The following is a 21,467-nucleotide window of genomic DNA, read 5'->3' on the forward strand; positions in this document are numbered from 1 at the left end:
CGTTCGCTCTCCCTCTCCATTCTTCCCTATGGTCCCACCCACTCAGCTGGACACACTCTGGAAGCCTCGATCCACACTGATCTTTTGCTCTCCGCCCCACTCACCACCCCACTCTCTTGGTCAGACCACTCCCTCCTCATCTCTCACCTGGGTCCTCGCTGACACCCGGCCACACCTCCCCCAACTCTGCCAACCATGTTCACGGACCTTCGCCCGATGAAACGAGTGTCAGCTGCTGCCTTCACATCAACCTTCATCCCCACCACTGCAGACTCTACCTCTGGACTCCGCCCTCAGCAACCTCTATCTTGCCATCACTAACACTCTCAACATTCTTTGCCCAGTCATGAGGATCTACTTGAAACACGCCACCAAGCATAACACCTGGTACGACTCTGAACTTGCAGCCTTGAAACGCAAGTGCAGAGCTGCGGAACAGAAGTGGCAGACATCAGGCTCACCCTCTTATAATCTGGCTTGTCGCCTTCTCCAAAGACAATACTGACTTTTCCATCCGTTCCAAGAAAAGGGCCCACATCCAGGTGCGCATCTCTGGTGCTTCCAACAGCACTCTTTAAAATCTGCAAGGAATTAGCCAACCCTTCAGCAGTCTCCACCTTGCCTCGTCCCTCTCGGACCCTCTGCAATTCATTGGCCACTCACTTCACTACAAAAACTCAGGACATCCTGAGCACTCTTCCTTCGCCCCCTCCCGTCCACCCATTCCCCCTGCCACCTATGGCCTCCCATCCTCCCTCTTCCTTTCTTTCTTCCTTCTATCACATCTGACAAGGTCACTAGAGGTCTCCTCCAAACAAGTCTCCCCCTGTTCTTCCAGAACTATTAAGGACAATATTGGCTCCCTTGCCCCATGCACTTGATGATTTCTTCATCAATACCTCCCACTTCCTCTGTCTTGAGCCGGTTCTCCTCAAATTCCAGAAGCTCCTCAAGACTTTCCTTTTTACCTCCTCCTTCCCCCTCTCCCTCCCTTGCTAAACACCACAGTCGCGGCGATTAGTGACCAGGGCCCTCATGTATCCTTCTGGTTCCTGCCCCCTTCATCCAATCGCCACAAATCTCTGCCCACTCCCAGCACTTGCCTTTGGGCGCCCACTGGCTTGTGCTGTCTCACAGGCCTGCACTTATTATTGGCAGTTGACCACTCTCACCAAGTGATCTCTGCCAGGCACTTAACTGCTTGCAACTTACCTCCTAGCATTCTTCAGTGTAACACCTAGCACTTGCCTCGTCCCTTCTCCCTCTCTGCACTTGCACGTTCTGAATGCTCACGAGGTCTAGTAGGTACACCTCTTTCTTTATCTTCATTGTTAGTATATTTGCCTTTCGTTCCCATGTTCCCTCTCTGTTGCCCTGTGGGCGCTTTGAAACACAATTTACATGATATATAAGCGCCTTACAAATCCACAATAAATAAACTATGTCTCAGCCACGTGTCAAAACCATTGGCCGACTCATTGGGTCGTTGCGTCCCTTTAGCACATACGAAATCCATTGACCATGGATATGAAGTAATTGTGAGTGCACGCTCTTCCCTCCCTCACCCCCATGTCATGGTATCAGCTAGTACCTCTTGTGAGCGTCTTCGCTAACTTATGCACCTCACTCCCCACATAGAAGATCATCATCGATTTCTTCTTCTCATCTTCAAAGTCTGCGGCATTGAACAACATCTCCAACCGCTCCTTCCATAGTAGCCAACTCGGTCCCAAGGACGCCGGAGAACCCGCCATTTTGAACTCTGAGACCAGACCGCTGTGGAATTGGCTTGTTCTTGCTGGCTCCCAGCTGTCCTTGGCTCGTGCACCAGAACCCTTTTTGCCTGTTGCCTGCGTTCGGAGGAAGAAGACCCCTCCTCCACTAAGGCACTGTCCCACATTGTGCCCACCTGTGGTTGCGGGTTTGTCCTCGCTTGACCGGTCCACTGCATGAGCACTTTTGTCTGGCAAAGTCAGCGGGTCTAGGACCCCCGTCTGGCGCGGTCTGGTGACAGCTGGGCCATGGTGCTCTATGTTGTGTCAGATGGAGCCCACCTCCTGGCTCCTTCACCTCTGGTGCTCCAGGCGGTCCTCTAATCAGAGCCACCGGTGGGGTGTAGTGCCTCTCCTCGTGCTGAGCAGCTGCTTTCCGAGCTGCACTGTAGCCACCTATAGTAGCCAGGGCCATACCGGCAATTATTGCCCAGAAGGGCAGATTCCTGATTGATTGTACTGATTCAGACTCTCTCTACCATGCTAATAAAATGCATCATTACACAATACGCCATATATATTCAAGAATTCAGTTTTCAAATACTTTTAAGCTCTTGCTTTTTGAAGAATGTTGGTGGTTTATTTATTTATTATTTTTTTACTGCTAACCATTATGCAGTAGCTTCAAATTGGACCCATTTGTTCGCCTGGTCATGTTGCTTGCCACTTAATCCCGTATCTTTTTAATGTGGTTTGGTGTGAGCAGTTACTTGCAATCGGGCAGCAGAGCAGGACTGTATACCTTCGGGCTCGCTCTACATAATTGTTTGCGTGATGAAATGTGTTAACAGAAGAAACCGACCTGCATCTCAGTCTATTCTTTCGCTTTCCCTCTATCATGTCTGCGTTCTTCCCTATTTTAAACTCACAGATGTTCTGAGCAAATCATGTTTCTAATCTGTGCATCCGGCTGGTTGCTCAGGAGTCACAATTATTCGTTCTCTGGTGCCACATATTGTTTTATCGTCGAACCCTGAACTCCTGGGCAGTGAGGTTCAGTGGGAGTTTGTGCCATTGCGCCCCACCCACTGGCAGTCATTGCAAGGTGAACCCTGGACCCTGTGTGATCACGCACGGTCATCGCTGCTACCGCTTACACTTTGCCCCTTCACTCACCGCCCATGGATTTAACCAATACCTAATCGGCAAGAAGACCGCTTCTAAATGTTTCAAAGCAGTCTGGTCCTAGGCAAACTTCACATGCCAGAGCTGTGGATTGCTCGCCAGAGGGACGCAACCGATCACTCCCCAGAGTTTCCCCAGTGTTGGGTTACTCTACCGAGTCCTCCCCCAGCTAAGCATTGCCTGTGGAAGTGCGTGGCCAGGCCTTGCTGCAGTCAGAGGTGAGCCTGCAGAGCCAGAGATTAACCTTCTGAATTCCAAGGTTGGACCTCTACGAGTTCCTCCTCCAGAGGCGCATCCTCTGATCGAGAAGATGCAGTGTCACAGGACCATTCAAGGAACTCATGGCTGTGTCAAAAGAAATTTTAAAACATTATCCACAGACTTGATTGACAGTAGGTATGGGATATTTGACCGCTTCTGATGGCACCATTTCCTCTTCAAACTCTTGATGGACCCTTTCCATAAAGCTGAATGGTAAATGGCTGGGGGTCCACTGCATACACGACATATCGGCCACTGAACTGAGTGCATGCTCTCCGTTGGGAACACATGCATTCCTTATTTGGCAGTCACTATGAGTGACTTGAAGCCAGAGATCCCGAGCAGTCACTAGGAGTGACTTGAATTCAGGGATCCAGAGCAGTCACTAGGAGTGACTTGCATCCAGGGATCCAGAGCAGTCACTATGAGTGACTTGCATGCAGGGATCCAGAGCAGTCACTATGAGTGTTTGCATCCAGGGATCCAGAGCAGTCACTATGAGTGACTTGCATGCAGGGATCCAGAGCAGTCACTAGGAGTGACTTGCATGCAGGGATCCAGAGCAGTCACTAGGAGTGACTTGCATGCAGGGATCCACAGCAGTCACTAGGAGTGTTTGCATCCAGGGATCCAGAGCAGTCACTAGGAGTGACTTGCGTGCAGGGATCCCGAGCAGTCACTAGGAGTGACTTGCATACAGGGATCCAGCTAAGATTTATGAAGTGGGTGCGTTCATCTCCCTATATATTTTTTTTAATTAAAAAGTAATGGGTCCTCTTGTAGGCAAGTAAAATATGTCTAAGCTCTAAAACAAACTCGTGTCCTATCCCACGTCCCTTTGCCTCCTGATAATTGCTGCACATTGAAAGATGCACGTTTACCTTGAGGTTGCTCTTGAGATCAGGCAGCGGGAGCATTAAAGCTTCTTCCTGTGGCACTGCACCGCTGGTACCACTGATGTGTACATATCAGTACAGCGAAGTGGGTGGAAGCAGAGGACCAGCTCCTATGGGCACGTTGTTTCCTAATTCCTTTTGTGTGTCCTAATCTATTTACTGCCTATATTTCTGGGGAGTATTTGCACGTTTTTAGTGAGTAAAAGTGGCCGGTATGCTGCTTATTTGTAGGACTTGCATTTAAAAGATTCGGATAAATGGGGAGGCTCATTTTGCGGGATACCATGAGTTCTCCTGTCCAGCTGTCATGACTCCAATTCTGTGTGCTATTCAGAAAAGTTTCACAAAAACAGCAAAATGTAGTACTTGATGGCATCCATTTTCTCTATAATTACTTGCAGTCATGGGCCGCTTAGACGGGGCGCTGTACGTCATATTTAAAGTAAAATGAATACATAAATACCAGAATTATCAACTAAAGATTTGTTGTGTTCTTTGATGTTTTGCTTGTAACAAATGTATAATAGCTACATTCTAAGAACGATGGATTCATATATACAGTGTGCCTCAAATTAATGTGTAGCAACACTCAGTAATAGCCTTGCAGTGTCTCACGGCTGGACTATTGTAACTCCTTGTACTTATCCCAGCCGACGGGTCTGCTACAACGCCTCCAACGTATGCAAAATCTGGCAGCCAGACTGGCTACTGGTTCCCCCTATGGCGCCCATATCTCACCGGTACTTCACCGTCTCCACTGGCTCCCGGTGGTACAGCGAGTTAAGTTTAAGTCACTATGTATCGTCCACCGGGCAATTCATGGCTTAGGAGCGGAATTCCTCCAAGCTAAATTTTCTCGATATATCCCGGATCGTAACCTTCGCTCCTCTACAACCAATCTACTTAAGGTTCCCAGGTTCAATCGGGAAAGACATGGCGGTAGAGCCTTTTCTATTACCGCAGCCAAGCTTTGGAACACTCTGCCGTTATCACTTAAATCCTCAGCTAACCATCTGGCTTTCAGGAAAGCTCTGAAGACCACCCTGGTCTAACGATCTGCCCTTATTGTGTTCCCTGAGCTTGCAGCTTCCTTACCAGCGCCATGATGCCTCTGGGCGACCGTGCGCTTTACAAATATATGTAACATAACATAACGTATCCAGTTCTAGTTTGCTTACTGACCTAAAAAACATGTGAGGCAAAACAAGCCACTGCCAGAGATTCATTGGGCAGAGACCTGCATCACGGGCTCGGGTTAGTCATCAGTGCTCTCTCTGCTATGGAAAGGGATGCATGTGTGACATTGGCTTAAGACTAATAATAGAGCGTGGATACATTGATGGAGCTGTAACATTGACAGCAGTGAATCGTTGCACCCTGTGTTCTCTCCTACATAATGTGGTGTGGCAGTTGTTGTTGTTCACAATTCCCTTCTATAGCACGAAGATACCTTTTTAAAAGGAGAGTGTGCTCTTTACATGCTGGACATAAAATATTATACTTCTTTTCCCTGCCAGAGCTGAATCCATAAGGGATTGTTTTTACTACTACCATAGATTCATCAGAGACATTGTACCATGGTCCTAGAATAATGTGACATTGTAGCATATAGTCCTAGAATAATTACATGTTCACTGCATCTGCTTAGTTACTTGTTACATCACAGCCAAATGCTAATCCATACGGCTAGGATGGATTAGCATTTCTCACCAGGTCCAGAGCTTGAAATGGAAAAATACTACTTTGGGATTCCACCTGGCAAGCAGTGCTCGGGTGTGGACGTATGGCAACGAAATGAGGGCTATAGTAATGGTAGAAAAGTCATAGGCGTATACAAAAAAGAGCTAATGCCATTTTTAAGACCTGACTGGAAAGGTGCAGAAATCACATAGTAAACATGACCATATACAAATAGTTACAGGTACGTTGAGTAAAAAGAATATCCCTGTAGTTTTCTTTTCTTCTCCTGCATAGAAGACTACAATTAACAACCATTCAAATAAACGAGAGCCTACAAACATCTAACCAGAGTTTTAAGTAAGACTGAAAGAAAATGCATGTTAAGATCACCTTCTTGTAGTCATTATTTCACACACAGTATCGCTCGATGCACTCCTCCTATTTCTGATAACCTAGCAATTCACACCTCCATAAGGGACAATGAACGCTCCCAGTCACCCATTCACTGCTTTTCCTGTGCTTCAATACAAAACAAGGGCAAACCAGAGTAAAGTTCTCTGGAGTTCGGAAGTTTATCTCTGAGCGCTGGGGACAACTGAACACAACAGCAGGTGTAATGTTTTGTGGCCGGTCGGGCATGGGCTTTTTGTTTCCTCGGATTCGGGATCCATGGAGAAAATGTTTGCAGTTTTCCAAATTTGGGGGAAAACCTGCCCCAATGTCCGTATTGACCAAGACTATACTTCACCAGAGGTCAATAATCGGGGTCATATCACATTGAATATTAGATCAGCAGATAGAGGCCATATTGAAATGTTAATCGCACACTCTAGCTAGGGCCAATGGCGTATTAAAGGTATGTGGGGCTCATTTCTTTTACCTTTTAGTGTATCCAAACAACACGGAGGTCTTCATTAATCTACTCCATGTTGTAGCAAGAGGACATTGATAATGAGGTCTTCATTAATCTACTAAATGTTGTATCAAGAGGACATTGATAATGAGGTCTTCATTGATCTCCATGTTATATCAAGAGGACATTGATAATGAGGTCTTCATTCATCTACTCAATGTTGTATCAAGAGGACATTGATAATTAGGTCTTAATTAATCTACACAATGTTGTGGTGTGTTTCTCACACAGGAAAACAAAATAAAAGTAAGGCATGGAAATGCTTGAAGCAATGCTTCTTTAACTAAGCCATCATTTCTTGGCTCATCTTCGCCATTGCAGAAGTCGGGATCTGCCAAATTCCAACAAGTCCCCCTCACATCCCCACTCAAAAAATTGATTCGTCCTTTCTGAATTGCTAGGTCATACCTCCTCTGCACAGGACCACAATCAACCCCAGGTATATCTCTGGGTAAATGGGCCTAATGGGTGAGCTTGACTTCTAGGCACAGAGCGAAGGCCCATGCCTTGACCTCATACAGGCAAACGTACCTGCACAGTAGTAATCTTGAATTCCTAGATTGTATAAATAAAAATGTGTAGGTTTTTCATAGGCGTTGTAGTTGCTAGCACCACTGAACAAAACCGTCCATGTCAGAAAAATTCCCATACAGTAACCAAGAATGTTTATTTCATGCATTAAACGCAGCGTTCAGCATCAAGGTGGTCTTTAGCCATCCTAGGTGATGAGAATTTATTGCAGCCAAAGATAGCTTATGTCAAGGAATTCCTAGGTGAGTGTAATATCTCATTCTTTCTCCTGTGATGTGAGGGCCACACACTGAAAAGACTGCACTTGTGTTTTGCATGACGCATGCAACGGCTACCATTTTGTTTTTTGCTTCTCGCACAAGCACAGGTAAGTGGGGCAGACCAGATGTAGGAATGTATTCTTATGGGCCTGTTAATTAGCAGCTCTGAGGTTATTGTAGTTTTTTGTTCTGTGCTACTTAGCCCTCCTGAAGTCGGGTAAGTATTTTCCCACCCACCCCCTTTATGCAGTTGGTTCTGCAAAATGTGGCTGCTCTTATGTTTTTTACTACAACTCCCATCAGCCCTGGCCACCATTGACAATGGAGAGGGGTACTGGGAGTCATAGTCAAAAACATCTGAATAGTTGCAGGTTGTGGGCCCCTGAGGTCTGTGTGCGAACTCTGAATAACTGAAAGATGCCGAAGTACAGGGGATGGAAAGCAGTGGAGGGGAGCGGTCAATATGCAGCTTGGCATTGGCCGTTGAGACTGGTTTTCATGGAGCAAGGTATCGTATATGTAGGCAATGTTTAAGCGAATTCATTCAGAACAGGGTTCCTACACGAGCTCTTAACACAGCCTGACAAAATGCGTGTCTGCGTGGGACATCATGGCAAGACTGGCACCTTTCTGTCCAAGATCAGACTGCCCCAACATGGCAACTTTGGGTCTTTTCATTTGTTCTTGGCGCTGACGCCCATTGGATTGCAAAATGAATGCCAGCCTGCACAGTCCCAATCCAAGCACTTCTGTACTGCTCACCGGCTTTTCGATGGCCTGAGGCCCCTTCTGCGGGTGCTTGTGTTCTCGTGCAGAACGAATGTGACCCAGCTGTTCGAGCTAGACTGCCTCTTTTAGGTTGGGTCCGAGCCTGATTTGCATATGGTCTTTCGCCTTTCTGTAATGGCTTGACAGGCTAAAGAAAGATGGTTTGGAGGGTTGCCCAGAACTTCACCAGAGGTTAAGATTATTTCTAAAGCTTTCCGCCATCACCTCTTGTATTACACTTTTGGTGGTGAGACATTTCCAGAACAACATGTCAGAGACTGTTCCATTTCATCAATCCATACTATCCCTTCCACTTTTTTTTTTGATGGGTCCATTTTGAAAACTTCATCCATGACGCATGTTACTCAGGATTCAAGTATTTTTTTTTTTTTTTAAAACTATGGACATTGACCGTGACTATTTCATTTTTGGGTCATTACTTTTTTTTAAATCCTTTGTTATGGGACTGGATGTCGTCTCCGCCATCTGCGTCTTTCTGGCCCCTTGACAGACGCCCCATAATTTTTGGTTTTGACCATTAGGTGGAGCCGAAGGCGCTGCCGATAAGCCCGAAGTATATTCATGGAACGTGAACAGATGAGATGAGATGAGATGTGAGGAGAGTCACGCATCCTGTGGGTGTTTGGTTATTTACTCACTGACTGACTTCCCTGGAACAAGCTAGTCCCTATAGCCTTCCCCAACCACCCCAACCACTACTTGCCCCTTGACACCCGAAGCACATTCCTCTGGGAACTCTGAGCTAGCTCAATCATGCAGTAACATCAGAGTTTATGTGAAGGGCCTGCAATGTTATTTCTAAGCAGTTATCTTGGAGCTAAAGTATTTGATTTGTGTCTAAAGAAGCATACATGTACATGGTTTTGTAGCACATAAGGTGTTACTATCATGGAAGCGCAGATATAGCCCTACCAAGATTCTAACATATACAAACATGGTGCATAGGCTCTCTGGAGATTTACATATTACCAGGCCATGATTGGATAAACCCGGTTGGTTGGGATTGGTAAATATTTACTCTTCATCCGCACAACAGTTATCTCCTTGCCTGCTTGCCAGCCCTCCTGCTGCCTTTTATTGGCCCCTGCACTCTTGGCTCTGGGGTAAATCTCAATTTGGGGTGCAGTGTTATCCCCACTGCATTTTTGTGTAAATCCAGTCCTTTGCTAAAGTAATTTGAGCCGGCGCTCAACACCTCCAATTCCGGACTGTTATCTGCCTGCCTCCCAGACCTCCCACTGCCCCTGATTGGCCTTTGCACCCCTAATAGGGCGTCCGTCCAGGGCAGCCTCTGGCTAAGGGCCACAAGGCAAAGGGCAGCCCCCGAAGGTAGCAGCTCCAGCCCTTGTTTACCTGGGAAGCCTGCCGCTGTCAACCAGCAGCGACTGATAAGGTAAGTGGTCTGGGTGGGGAGTACAGCAATTACTGTATTCCAGTAAATCTGTACCGCTCTTATTACCTTACATAACATAGCACACCCATCTTAGTCGGCTAGTAAGTAGTTTTCCAATCACTCCTGTGTTCCAAATGTAGGTGTTTTTTCATTTACTGCTGTCTCATATTTAGGCGTTTTCTCCCACTACTCGAGTGTCTCAAATGTAGGCATATTTCCATTCATCGCTGTGTTCCAAACTCGGGTGTTTCTCCATTTGCATCTCAAACCTAGGCGTTTCTCCGACTGCTCAAGTGTCTGAATTCTATGTGGTTCTCCGATTGCTGCTGTGCCTCTAATTTAGCTCCTCCATTTATTGCTTTGCCTCAACTTTAGGCATTCTTCCATTTGCTGCTGGCTCAAACCTAGGCACCTCTCCCACTCCTCAAGTATTTCAAATCCGATTGTTTCTCAAATTGCTGCTGTGTCTCAAATTCAGGTGTTTTGCCTGCTGTGTTCTCTTAAAGCTTGCTGCGTTCCACTGCTGTGTTCTCCTAACTAGAGGTGCATTGCTGCCTGCTATGCTGTCTGGAAGCTGGGTGCTTCTCCACTGCTGTGTTCTGTTAAATTTAGGTGCATCATTCCTGCTGTTTTCTATTTAACCTGGGTGCATCCTCCCTGCTGTGTTTGCTTAGGCACACTCTCCCCCTATGGGCCTTTAAACTCCAGGTGCTGTTGTCCATCTGTGCTCTCGGGTTCTAGCCTCCTCCTCCACCCGGCCCGTCGTTACTCCAGCTGCACCTTCCGACCTGTGTGAACTTTCAATTAGGGGCACATCCTACCCACAAGACAGACACCATGCCCCAAACCAACCAAATCAGAGCTGCACGCTGGCCTGTCAGTAAGTCTAATGATGCCAGCTCCACCCAACCCCCACCCCCTTCCTTGCCTAGCCCAACCACCCCCACACACAGCCCCTTTTACCCCCTCCACCACTCTGAGTTATACACCCCACCACCAACCAAGTCCAACCCCCCCTTAACCTTAAAGTAGATCTCGCTCCTCCCAAGCCAGAGCAGCATGTTGGTGAGCTACGCTTGAAAACATCAACACCCTGAGCATCTTTCACCTCTCACCTACCCAGCCCCACCAACCCTGCCGCTCCAACCACCCCACTACAACTTTGCCTCCGCTCCCACGTTGCACTTCTCCTGAAAGACCTTTCCCTCTCCCCCCAAATTCACACTTCTCGTGTAGTGCAGCAAGGGTAGCCCGGGCCAACTCCCTGACCTCAACAGCTCCCCTGTCCCCACTCTCACCCACATCCCATGGGCCACCCGAAAGACAAGAAAAGACCCAGGCCTCAGCCACCGTAAGCCCCACTTAGCATCACCCTTGCTCCAACCCAGACCTCAATCCTTGCCTGCTTGGTAAAGCACCCAAATCTCCCCTCCCGCTCCCAGCCCGGTCTTGGCTCTATTCCCCTCCTCCTCTCAACCCATCCATCCACCTTCACCCCCCCCCCCCATGCCCTCCGCTGGCCACCCCATCCCTCACCCTGCCAACACTCTTCCCCTCCACCCCCCTCCTTCACTCCCTCCCCTGCCCTCCGTTAACTGTCCATGCCGCAACCTGTGCAAACTCAAGCCTTCCAACTCCCTCCCGATGCAAACCTCCTCGATCTCACGCCAGGAGTTCGTCTCGCTTCTAGCGCAAAGCTGCCCGTCGGGATCCCCTGAAGACCCATACCCACCAACTCTCAGCAAAAACATCTTAACGTCAGTTTGCGCAGGCAGTATTGCACACTCAATCCTTAACCAATCTCTCACATCAGGAATCTTCCGGGAAGCCTGTAAAACCTCCTATATCAAACCCCACCTCAAGAAACCTACGCTCTACCCTCTAATTCCCCAGAAATACCACCCCATTTCGAACACCCGTTTCATGGCCAAACCCATGAACCGCACAGCATACAAGCAACTCTGCTTTTTCACTGAAGCCACCAACCTACTTGACCCTGTCCAGTCTAGTTTGAGACCCCTCTGAGGAACTGAGACCCCCCCCCCCTAGTGAAGGGTTCTGGCATCAGTAGGCATGGAGATTGTGGTCCCGTCTGGAAGGAATTGCTGATGCAAACTTTTTGTCATTGTCTTGTGGTAGGTCCTCGTGCTTTGGATCAATTCCCAAAATTAAAAATAAAATACTGGTCCATGGCAGCTTAGATCCTTAAACCATGGGTGTGGTCTCTCCCTAATCTCCAATCGCCGATTCCTGCAGCAAGTCAGTTGGGTCTAGCCGTCCTATATAAACGTTTGATTCCCAAAAAGATTTGTCTTTTGTGTGTGCAGAGGGGGAGGGAGAGAGTGCAAGTGCATGACCCTCCAATTGAATGAGGAGGTGACAAAGTGGGCATCTGTGTTGCCCATCCTCTCATCCTCTCACCGCCTCACCCATGTAACAATAAAAGGGACTGAATTTAGCCTTTTGGGCATTTGAAAAAAGAATGTGCAGCAGTGGTACGTACCACTACTGTACATAACAATTGCCACCATCAGTTTGATGTTGGGAAAAAAATTATAATCCAGCAATAACCTTACTGTTACTACTATACCAGTGGTAAACTCTGAAATGGGTGCGTTTTCAGGAATCCCTTCAGTGGTAGTAGTAACTACACCTATCGGTATGCCTGTAATAAAGAAAGAATCTGTAGGTAGCGTTTTGCCACACTGTACACAGTAGTATTTACAGAGCAGACTGAATATGTGAAGTATGAAAGGTGGTTCAATTGCCAGCCTCTGCTTTCTTTAACCATACCCTACTTCAGAATACAGGCTTAGAGAAGTTAACCAACATGCCACTGCGGTGCAGCCTCACTGGACGCTGTGAAGGCATCATGAAGCAAGCCACAGACAACAAGACTTCAAGGTCTAAGTAAAATACTTTATTAAATCACATGTCAGGATGGTAGAAGGCCTAACTTGCCCTATGCTAAGGTGGGGATTTCCTACTTGAACGAAGCTAAGGAAAGTCTGAGTCAAAGAGTTCAACTTAAAAGTCTTTCTGTGTCAAAGACCATACTTCCCCCTCACAACTAAAGCTAACCAATGCATAGGGATGGGAAATTAAGAGAAATGGGGCCTCATTACGAGTCTGCCGGTAACCGAGGCGGTAAAACCGCCTGGTCACCGCCGGACTCGTATTACTATTCCGCCTCCGTGATTCCCGGAATTACCGGGGCATTACAACCCGTTTCCCGGGAATCACGGAGGCGGAATGGTGTTAATCCCCATTCCCATTGAGTCCTATGGGAATGGGGATCATGGAAACGCCGGCAGCATCTCGTGTTAAACCCGCCAGGTCAGACCTGGTGGGAACATCACCTCCCGCCTGCAGGAGTCGGGATCAGGCGGTCCGGAAACAACGGTGGCGGCGGGTTTACCGCCACTGCTATTTCCGGACCGCCTGATTTGTAATGAGGCCCATAGTGTTCAATTAAAAGTTCTGAGCATCTTCAGCTCGCAGCTTTCTTTCGGCATCCCTTCCAAGTATAAGAAAGTTCCACAAAAAAGTCTCAAGATTACCTTTCTCCAGTTCAAGGGGATACAGTTCAAAACCAATCCTCTGGGTTCCCTTCCCCATGTTCCAAGCAACACAGTTCACAGAAAACAAAAGGTTTTGAGATTTTTTCTCTCAAGACCACACATGTAGCTCCTCAAGTCTCAGGGTTCCCTTCCCCAAGACTTTAACTTCATTATCACAATGTCTTTGGTTTTCAACATTTAGGGCTCACAGGTCCAGGCACAGTTTTCAGATGGAGCGGTCCACCCATCACAGGTCGTGCAACCAGGATCCGTGACTATGGGCCTCTTGGCTTTGATGTGTAGAATTACGATCCTCTGGCTTTTCCGTGTCGGCCTCTTGGCTCTGCCATCACTTGTCACACATCCTTTCAAGTCTTTGGCCTTGTCGCACTGCATTCATATATACAAGTTCAGTTTAAGGGTGTTTTGCTCACACCCACCTTATTATGACACTCTGTCACACATGTCCCCTTTTCTGTAATTCTTTATCACATGGGCATTTGGGTTATGCACTGTATTTGCTTGGCCCATGTAGGTTTTTATTCAATTTTTTTTTTAAACTGTTGTTATTAAATGTAAGTTACATACCAAACAACACAACAGCTTTACAGTATCCAGAACATAACCCATCCCACCCACCATCCCCATCCGAGCCCCACATAAATACCAGAGTAGCGCGTCAAAGTCACAGCTAAAATTCCAACAAATACAATAAAGAACATATAGTTAATTGTCACAATACAGGCGGTGGCTACTAGACTAGATCACACCAGAGCGGGGGGGGCAATTCAATGTCCAGGCACCTTCAAGGGATTGTCCGACTGGTTTCCGGAGCATCCTGGGAAGGTGAAGCCCACCCGCTGCACTGTCCATCAGCCAGGTAGCTCCTGAAGGCCCCCCAATTGTCCCTGGGTCTGCCACCGGGCAGAAGTGACTGACTGTACTGCGACTCTCTACGTTCACATAACGACATAGAGTTCAACCAAGTGGTGTAGGGTAGGAGCCGCAGCCGCTCCCCAAGCACAGGCCACTAATGACCTGGTGACCACGGAAGCCATGCTCACCAATCATTTATCGCTGTTAGATCGAAGATCCACCAATGCCAGCAGCCAAGTTTCAGGAGTGAATGGGATTGAATCTTCAATCATCTTTCCCATAGTGTCTGCAACGGCCCTCCAAAAGGGTTGAATAAGAGGACAAAGCCAAGCCACATGGAAGAAGTCGGCCATAGACTGTTGGCATCTTTTACAATTCGAAGATTTCAGTGGGAATATTTTGTGCAAAGCCAAGGGAGAGTGGTACAACCGATATAGAAACTTATAATGAATCAGGTGATATCGGCAATTAATGGAGATTGATTTAGACTGACCCAGAACACCACCCCATTGTGTCTCCGTTAAAGATTGTGTTAAGCAGCCCTCCCACTTAGTCCTATATTGGGATGATGAGGGAGACACTAACGATCTAGCCATACCATACAGAGATGAAAGCGCCCTTCTAGAGGACGCCGAGTTTGTAACATACTCCAAAATTGGGGAGACGCCTGGCGCCAAGGGGAAATCCGGCCATCTCGACCTCAACACCTCACGAAGACAAAAATACAACAGCATAGTGAGCGGAGACCAGACGCCCCGCGACTTAAGTTCCTCCAAGTTATGAATATACCATGTGGTGCAACATCCCCCAGCGTGGAGATACCCAAGGCCTGGAAATGCTGAATAAGTATATGTTCGAATGTGAGGGGCATCCCACGGACCCTGTAAATAGCCATCAGCGGGGAATACCACGGACCCAGACCCGCCCACTTCGCCAATTGATCCCAGGCCCTCAATGTAATCTCGAGGGGTTGGATCTCCACCTTTACATGACGCTCCCGGACAGCCCAGAGAAAGCCCCGCAAGTCACTGGACTGCGCGATGGCCCTCTCAAGCTGGGAGTGAGGACAACAGTCTGAGGTAGACCACCACCAAATTGAGTTTTGGATCTGAGCAATAAGATAATAAAGGAAAAGATTAGGGACCTCGAGCCCCCCCTCGGCAGACGTGCAGCATAGCATGGATAAAGATACGCGAGAGGGCTTCCCTGCCCAGATCAGTTTGGACATTAAAGCGCCTATTCGTTTCCAAAAGGAAGTAGGGGCCATATTGGGACGTTATGAAAAACATATAGTAATTTCGGCAAGATAACCATTTTAGACAGAGAGATGCGGACCGCTTGAGACAAGGGAAGTCTTATCCATACCTTGTGCTCCAAAAGCTGTTGGGCAGTGATATAGTTTTCCTTGAATAATCTAGTAGGAGAGGTGGACACTTTATGCCTAAGTAACGTATTCCCCGTGGACACCATGCAAAGGATACACCGACATCCTGAGCGGAGACCCCAGGAGTGATTGGAAGAACTTCGGATTTAGACCAGTTAATTTGTAGGCCAGAAATAGCCCCGAAAGCAGTTATCTCCTCCAACACCGGTGGTAAATTAAGCCAAAGGTATTTTACATATAACAGCATGTCATCTGCATAGAGGGAGACAATGGATACATGAGAACGGATAGTCACACCACGATGGGAGTGGAACTCCCACAGGCTCAATAGCCAGAGCGAACAAGAGAGGGGAGAAGGGACAGCCCTGCCTAGTCCCCCGGGTAGGCTAAATAGGAGAGGATTGAACTCCGTTCGTGTATACCAGAGCGCGGGGGGCTGAATACAGCAACTTGGTCCAGTGAAGAAACGCGTTACCCACGCCCGAATGCCAAAGGACCTCGAACTGAAAAGGCGACTCCACCGAATCAAACGCCTTCTCCGCGTCCAAAGCCACCGCGGCGATAGGGACGTCCGGGTTCACGTTATGAATTAATGTAAACAGCCTACGCAAATTATTTTGTCGACCGGCCAGGAATTAATCCCGCTTGGTCCGAAAGAATCAGAGCGGGCATATGAGGGAGGGTCCGGTCCGCAAGTAACTTCGCAAAAATTTTATTATCCCTATTTATCAAAGACAAGGGGCGATAAAATGAACACTTCCTAGGGTCCTTGTTGGGATTAAGCAATACCGTGATCAAGGCCGTTCTAGTGGATTCCGGCAGTACCCCGGAGGAGGCAGCCTCCTCAAACATATTATATAAATGAGGAATGAGTAAATCAGGGAAAGCTTTATATAACTCGGCCGTAATCCCGTCCGTACCGGGGGCCTTGCCATTCGGGAGCGACCGAATTATGCCACAAAGTTCCTCCACAGTGGGGGGAACATTGAGAAGTGCCGCAAGCTATGAATCAAGCCAGCCCAGGGCCACCCTATCAAGATACTGCACAATGACATCGTGCCCAGCCCCCCCACAAGCGGAATACAGCTTCCTGTAGAACTGGTGAAATACCCTGTTTATCCCCACCACGTCTCTGACAGGCTCCCCCGAGGGGGGCTTCACTTCCAGTATAGGTTCCAAACGGTGCCCCTGCCTTATGGCTCAGGTAAGGGTCCTACTCGGGCGATCACCCTCCACAAATCTCGCCACCAACACCGGGTCACCCAGGAACCTCTCCTCGCTGTCCATTAATGAATGAATTTCTCGTTTCTTGGCCGAAAGATAAGCATGGAACGTGGGAGAGTCGGAAACCCCGAGAAGGAGCTCTTTCCCCTTCCACCGGGCAATCGCCCGGCGAATATCTTTCAGGACCCCTCCCTCCTGAATTATACACGGGCCCCGCAGGTAGACCTTAAGTCTCCCACAGGACACCGGGGCTAGAGACAGAGCCCTCATTTAACTGAAATAATTCTACAATGGACCGGTGCAGGTCCTCACGAAACGAGCATCTTCCAGAGCTGGGGCTCTAAACCTCCATCGAAGCTGTCTAGGGGGTAAAGGGGACTCCTAAGCCTCACCAGTACCAGGGAGTGGTCCGACAGAGTGCGAGGAAGAATCACTGCGCCCTCCGCCACCCGAGAAAGTTCTGTGGACAGAAAAATATAGTCGATTTTAGAGGAACTCCCGTGTACACCAGAATAGAATGTATAGTCCCGGGCGTTTGGATGATGCCAATGCCAAATATCGCCAGGGAGTAATCTGAGGCCATGGAATTCCATGTTTGAGCAGCCCGGCTAAGTGGTCTAGGAGCTGGTGTTGATCTGTCTAGCGAGGCCGAAAGGGCTACATTAAAATCTCCCACCCAAACCTCATCATACCCCGGGAATGTCCGGAGGTGTTCCGAGCAAGACAGGAAAAACTCGGGAAGGTCATAATTGGGGTCATACATACTTACAAATATAACAGGCCAAGTTGCAATCTCTCCAGCCACAAGAATGAACCGGCCCTCGTCGTACGAAACCTGCTTGTGCAGTTTGAATTCCAAGGTTCGGTGAATGTATATTGCCATCCCTCGGGAATGGGACGAATAGGAAGAGCCATATCTATGTACACTCCACCCAGACAAGGCAGGGGGATTGCGATCCCTGCCTATATGAGTCTCCTGTATGCATAGGACGTTAACATGATGGTTTCGGACAAAGTTAGAAATGAGGTGCGTCTTTTTAGCATTGGTGAAACCCCGAACATTCCATGTAAGTAGAACTATCTCGGAATTGGCTGACGTGCGAGTACCCAGTGAGGTGGTCACTATTTGTGCAAGTCAAAAAACAAATGGACATGCCTGTTACAAACAGAGGAAATCCCAATAAAGGACTGCATACATTTTAAAACACTTGACGCAAACAAAGGCATACATGGCTCAGAAGGGCAAACCCCCCCCCCAAACCCTCTTAACCGGGGAACCAGCAAACATAGCCCCCCGAACAATTGAAAAACCGGAGCACCCCCCCCCCCCCCTCCACCCACGCCAGAAACAACAACCTACCGGCCACCAAGACCCAACCAACAACCATAACACTTAATCCCCCCAAAAAAAGCGCCGCTGGGCAATGGGGGGAGCTGGCGGCCGCTGTGCCTCTCAATGGCAAGAGGCTCGGCTACCACATATTTCGTTTGGCTCAATGTAGCTATTCATACCAAAAGAATTGGGTCAAATCAAGCTGAACACAAGGTGGTCTCCTTAGCTGAAAGACAGGGATCTGACCACCACCGCAAGCATGACTAAACCCCCCCCCCTGTTCCCCCAGCCAGCTACGGCTGGTGGCCGGGGGATGCTCCCGGGGCCCGGACTTCCTGAGCAAATTTCTCTGCTGCCTCAGATGACGTGAAGAAAATGGTCTTCCCCCTCATACTCCACACTGAGTTTAGCCGGGTACATCATAGAGTACTGTATGTTTTTCTTTCTGAGGGTGTTCTTCGCTGCTTGAAGTTTTCCGTTGCTCTTGGACCTGTTGACTGAAATCCGGAAACAGCCTAATAGTTGCATAGCCCCACCTCAGCGGCCCCTTGGCCTGTGCTGCCCGAAGCAGAGTATCTCGGTCCCGATAAAAGAAATGCGTGCAATTATAGCTCTTTCAGGGGCCCCAGGTGGAGGCCTGACCGCCAAAGACCTGTGGGCGCGCTCCACCATAAACATGTTTGTGACCAGTGGGTTCTCCAGAATCTCCTTAAGTAGTTTTTCCACAAACGCTTCCATGTTATCTATTGGAGTGGTTTCAGCAACCCCGGTGATCCTGATGTTATTTCTCCTCGACCTTCCCTCCAAATCATCGTTCTTAGCGGCCAGCTTTTTAACTGTCTGTTGCAACAAGGCCACCTCCCATTGCAGGTCCTTAATCTTATCTTCACCGGACCCAATCCGCTGTTCCGCCTCAGTCATCCTGCCGCATAACTTATCGATCTGAACTGCCAAAACATCAACTTTATAGGTAAGTGCATCTATTTTTGCGCCCAGACTGTCCGTGCTACTCTTAAGCGCCAGTAGGGTCTGATTAAGGGTAGAAATGTCCAGTTGAGTGGGGCTCAGGGTCGTCGCCCCGCCGTGGAGCATCAGCACGTGTGTAGTGATCCATCTTGGATTGCTTTTTCTGGTTCCCCATATCCCGAATGGTATACACTGAATGGAGAGCACCCCGCAGACACCCCAGATAGCGACAGAGCCCAAGAGAAGTCAGGCGCCCAGGAGGCAGTCCAGCCAAGATGAAGCTGCCTACCGCGTCTTACGTAGCTCACAATGATCCGGGGTTCAGCGGAGGAACCCGTGCTGCATCCGTGCAGCGGCAAAGACAGGCACGAACCTCCACACAAGGACAAACTCTGCAAGACATGGGGGGGGGGGTCTCCCACATAAGACCAGGAACCAGCGGGGTATCGGGCAGGCGACGAGAGAGGGTACAGAACGTCACACTGAACACTTCGCTTTTTGCTTTTTTTCAAATGGAACTGCACCGTAGAGCAGCCCAACTCCAAGCCCAGGCAGAGGAAGCCCCGTCTTCCAACTTCTATTAGTATTGACTGAAAAGGCCAGCAGCCCCCGCCCCCCGCGGCAGTGCCATGAGAGTCCCGAGCCAGACAGCTCCCCCAGCACACTGGAAGGTGCCCACGTACTACAAGGGGGGGGGGGCAGAGATGTAGGAGCAGCCAAGAATGATACAGGGGGGGCCAGAATGGACCACAGACCCCCCAACTCACCGATGGATCTAAAAGACCTCCACCGCCAATCTGGAGCACCGCGCCAAGCCGGGCTGGGACCGCCCCTGCTCTGTGATCGCCCGCTCCACTCGCCAGCACCCGGTCCGGCGCGCTAGCGAGTCCCCTCGGACTCTGATGCTCCCCGACGTGTCTGCCTCGGAGCCGCCACTGACCACGGCCCCCTGGACACCGGCCGCCCCAGAGCCGCGGGGTCGGCTGCAGGCACAGGAATTGCAGGGCGGCGGGGCACCCCAGCCCCACACACAGTTCAGAAAGAATGCTGCGGGCTCGTCCTCGAAGCAGATGGCCGGCGCCGTAGGGGGGGAGGGGACCCGCCACCACCACAAATCACACAATGCAGGTCTCCTCCGGTATCCCGTGCCTCAATTGTACATTAATATCCGTGGCGGCTGGTTTAGCATTCCTTTCCTTGCATCAAGGAGTGAGCCACACGGTCAAACACGTGCGGATGCCAGTTATTTCACTGAGCCTCTGCCGGAGCACTCTCAGGCTGCAGCCATTTCACTAGCTGCGCAACAGCGCCCCGCTCAGGTTTTTATTCAATTTTAAAAGTTCCATTCAATTCGGTATTCAATATGTGTTTGTAGGAGCGCCCCGACACTCACCGGCTTATTGAGTCTCCTTCCGGCGGCTCTCTCTGCTTCTCCTTTACCGCTGAAGCCGGTAAGCACACCCTCTCGAGCTCTGCTCGCCTGCCGCATGCTTCTCTCTGCACGCTGGCAACCGGAATGCTTCTTTCCAGACGCGTCCTTTCTTCTTGGTGCTGGTGCTCTCTCGCAGCTCCTGATCCTCTGTCAACGAGGGTCTCCAGTCTTGCTGGCATCCTGACTCCTTGTCCGGTCCCACCACGGCTGCCTCCTCTGAAGCAAGGTCTCCTGCTTGTCTCTCACACACAAGCCTTCCTCTTGCTCCCGGCTCTGCTCCACTGATCTCTCTTTATACCCCGGCAGCCCCTTGACAGGCTGCAGGTGTGGAGCTGAAATGAGACTTGCCTGACCCTCATAACTCTTTGTAGGTATCTTCCTCGTTCCAGTACTAAAGTGCTGAAATTGTGTAGTGTTCATTCCACTTAGTACTGTCAAATTTTATATGTGGGAAAAGGAGGGGGAACAGCTTTACAATAACCTACAAAGTTCAGGGGAAGGTTTGGTTGATTCTCAACAGGACAAGGGGATACCGTGTCTCTCTTAAGAGTAACCCACTCCTACTCGACTTTCCACCCAAGTGATCCTTCCTCTCTTCTCCACCCCCAGGTTCGGGATCCAAGAGTGATTGCCTTTCCATGGCCACCTGAAAAAGGATCCGGGGGATCTAGGATTGAGAATACCCTTTAGGTTTCTCACAACGCAGAATAAGCTTTTCATTCAGTGTCATGGTTGTATTTATTCAAGGTCCTGAAGCAATTTCAGTGTGGCCAATATTTCACCAAGTGTGTGTGGCTGCTCTATTCACGGCCCACTGCTAGGGTTTGCACCAATAACAATATGTTGCTGAGGTTGCAGTTAGGTTGGGGTACGCTGCAGGGGTGTCCGCTTTCCCTCCCTTACTTTTTGCACTCACCATAGAACCACTGGCTGCGCGGATCAGTGTTGCATGTGCCTGGGGGAATTTGCATATGAGACCACTGCAGGTAATTTTCTTTTATATGCGGATGACACTCCTTGACACCAAGATTAATTTGGGTCCCATGATGGACACAGTACATGAGTTTTCCAG

At 49.1% G+C, this 21,467-nt stretch overlaps 1 protein-coding gene across 3 annotated transcripts in view; it reads left to right on the forward strand.

Moving 5' to 3' along the window:
* Positions 1–21,467, forward strand: part of LOC138511257 (mitochondrial amidoxime reducing component 2-like) — an 84,021-nt gene that overhangs the window by 55,595 nt on the left and 6,959 nt on the right. Inside the window, exon 1 of one of the 3 annotated variants that reach the window (XM_069626809.1) lies at positions 3,094–3,115. The exons of the other annotated variants lie outside the window; for them this stretch is intronic. The gene's annotated coding sequence lies outside the window, so the exon portion shown is untranslated. Of the gene's footprint in view, positions 1–3,093; positions 3,116–21,467 lie in introns of those variants that run through there. 3 annotated transcript variants of the gene reach the window in all.

The sequence above is a fragment of the Ambystoma mexicanum genome, chromosome 6p (genome assembly GCF_040938575.1).
Source record: "Ambystoma mexicanum isolate Mex_15411 chromosome 6p, UKY_AmexF1_1, whole genome shotgun sequence".
Lineage (NCBI taxonomy): Eukaryota > Metazoa > Chordata > Amphibia > Caudata > Ambystomatidae > Ambystoma > Ambystoma mexicanum.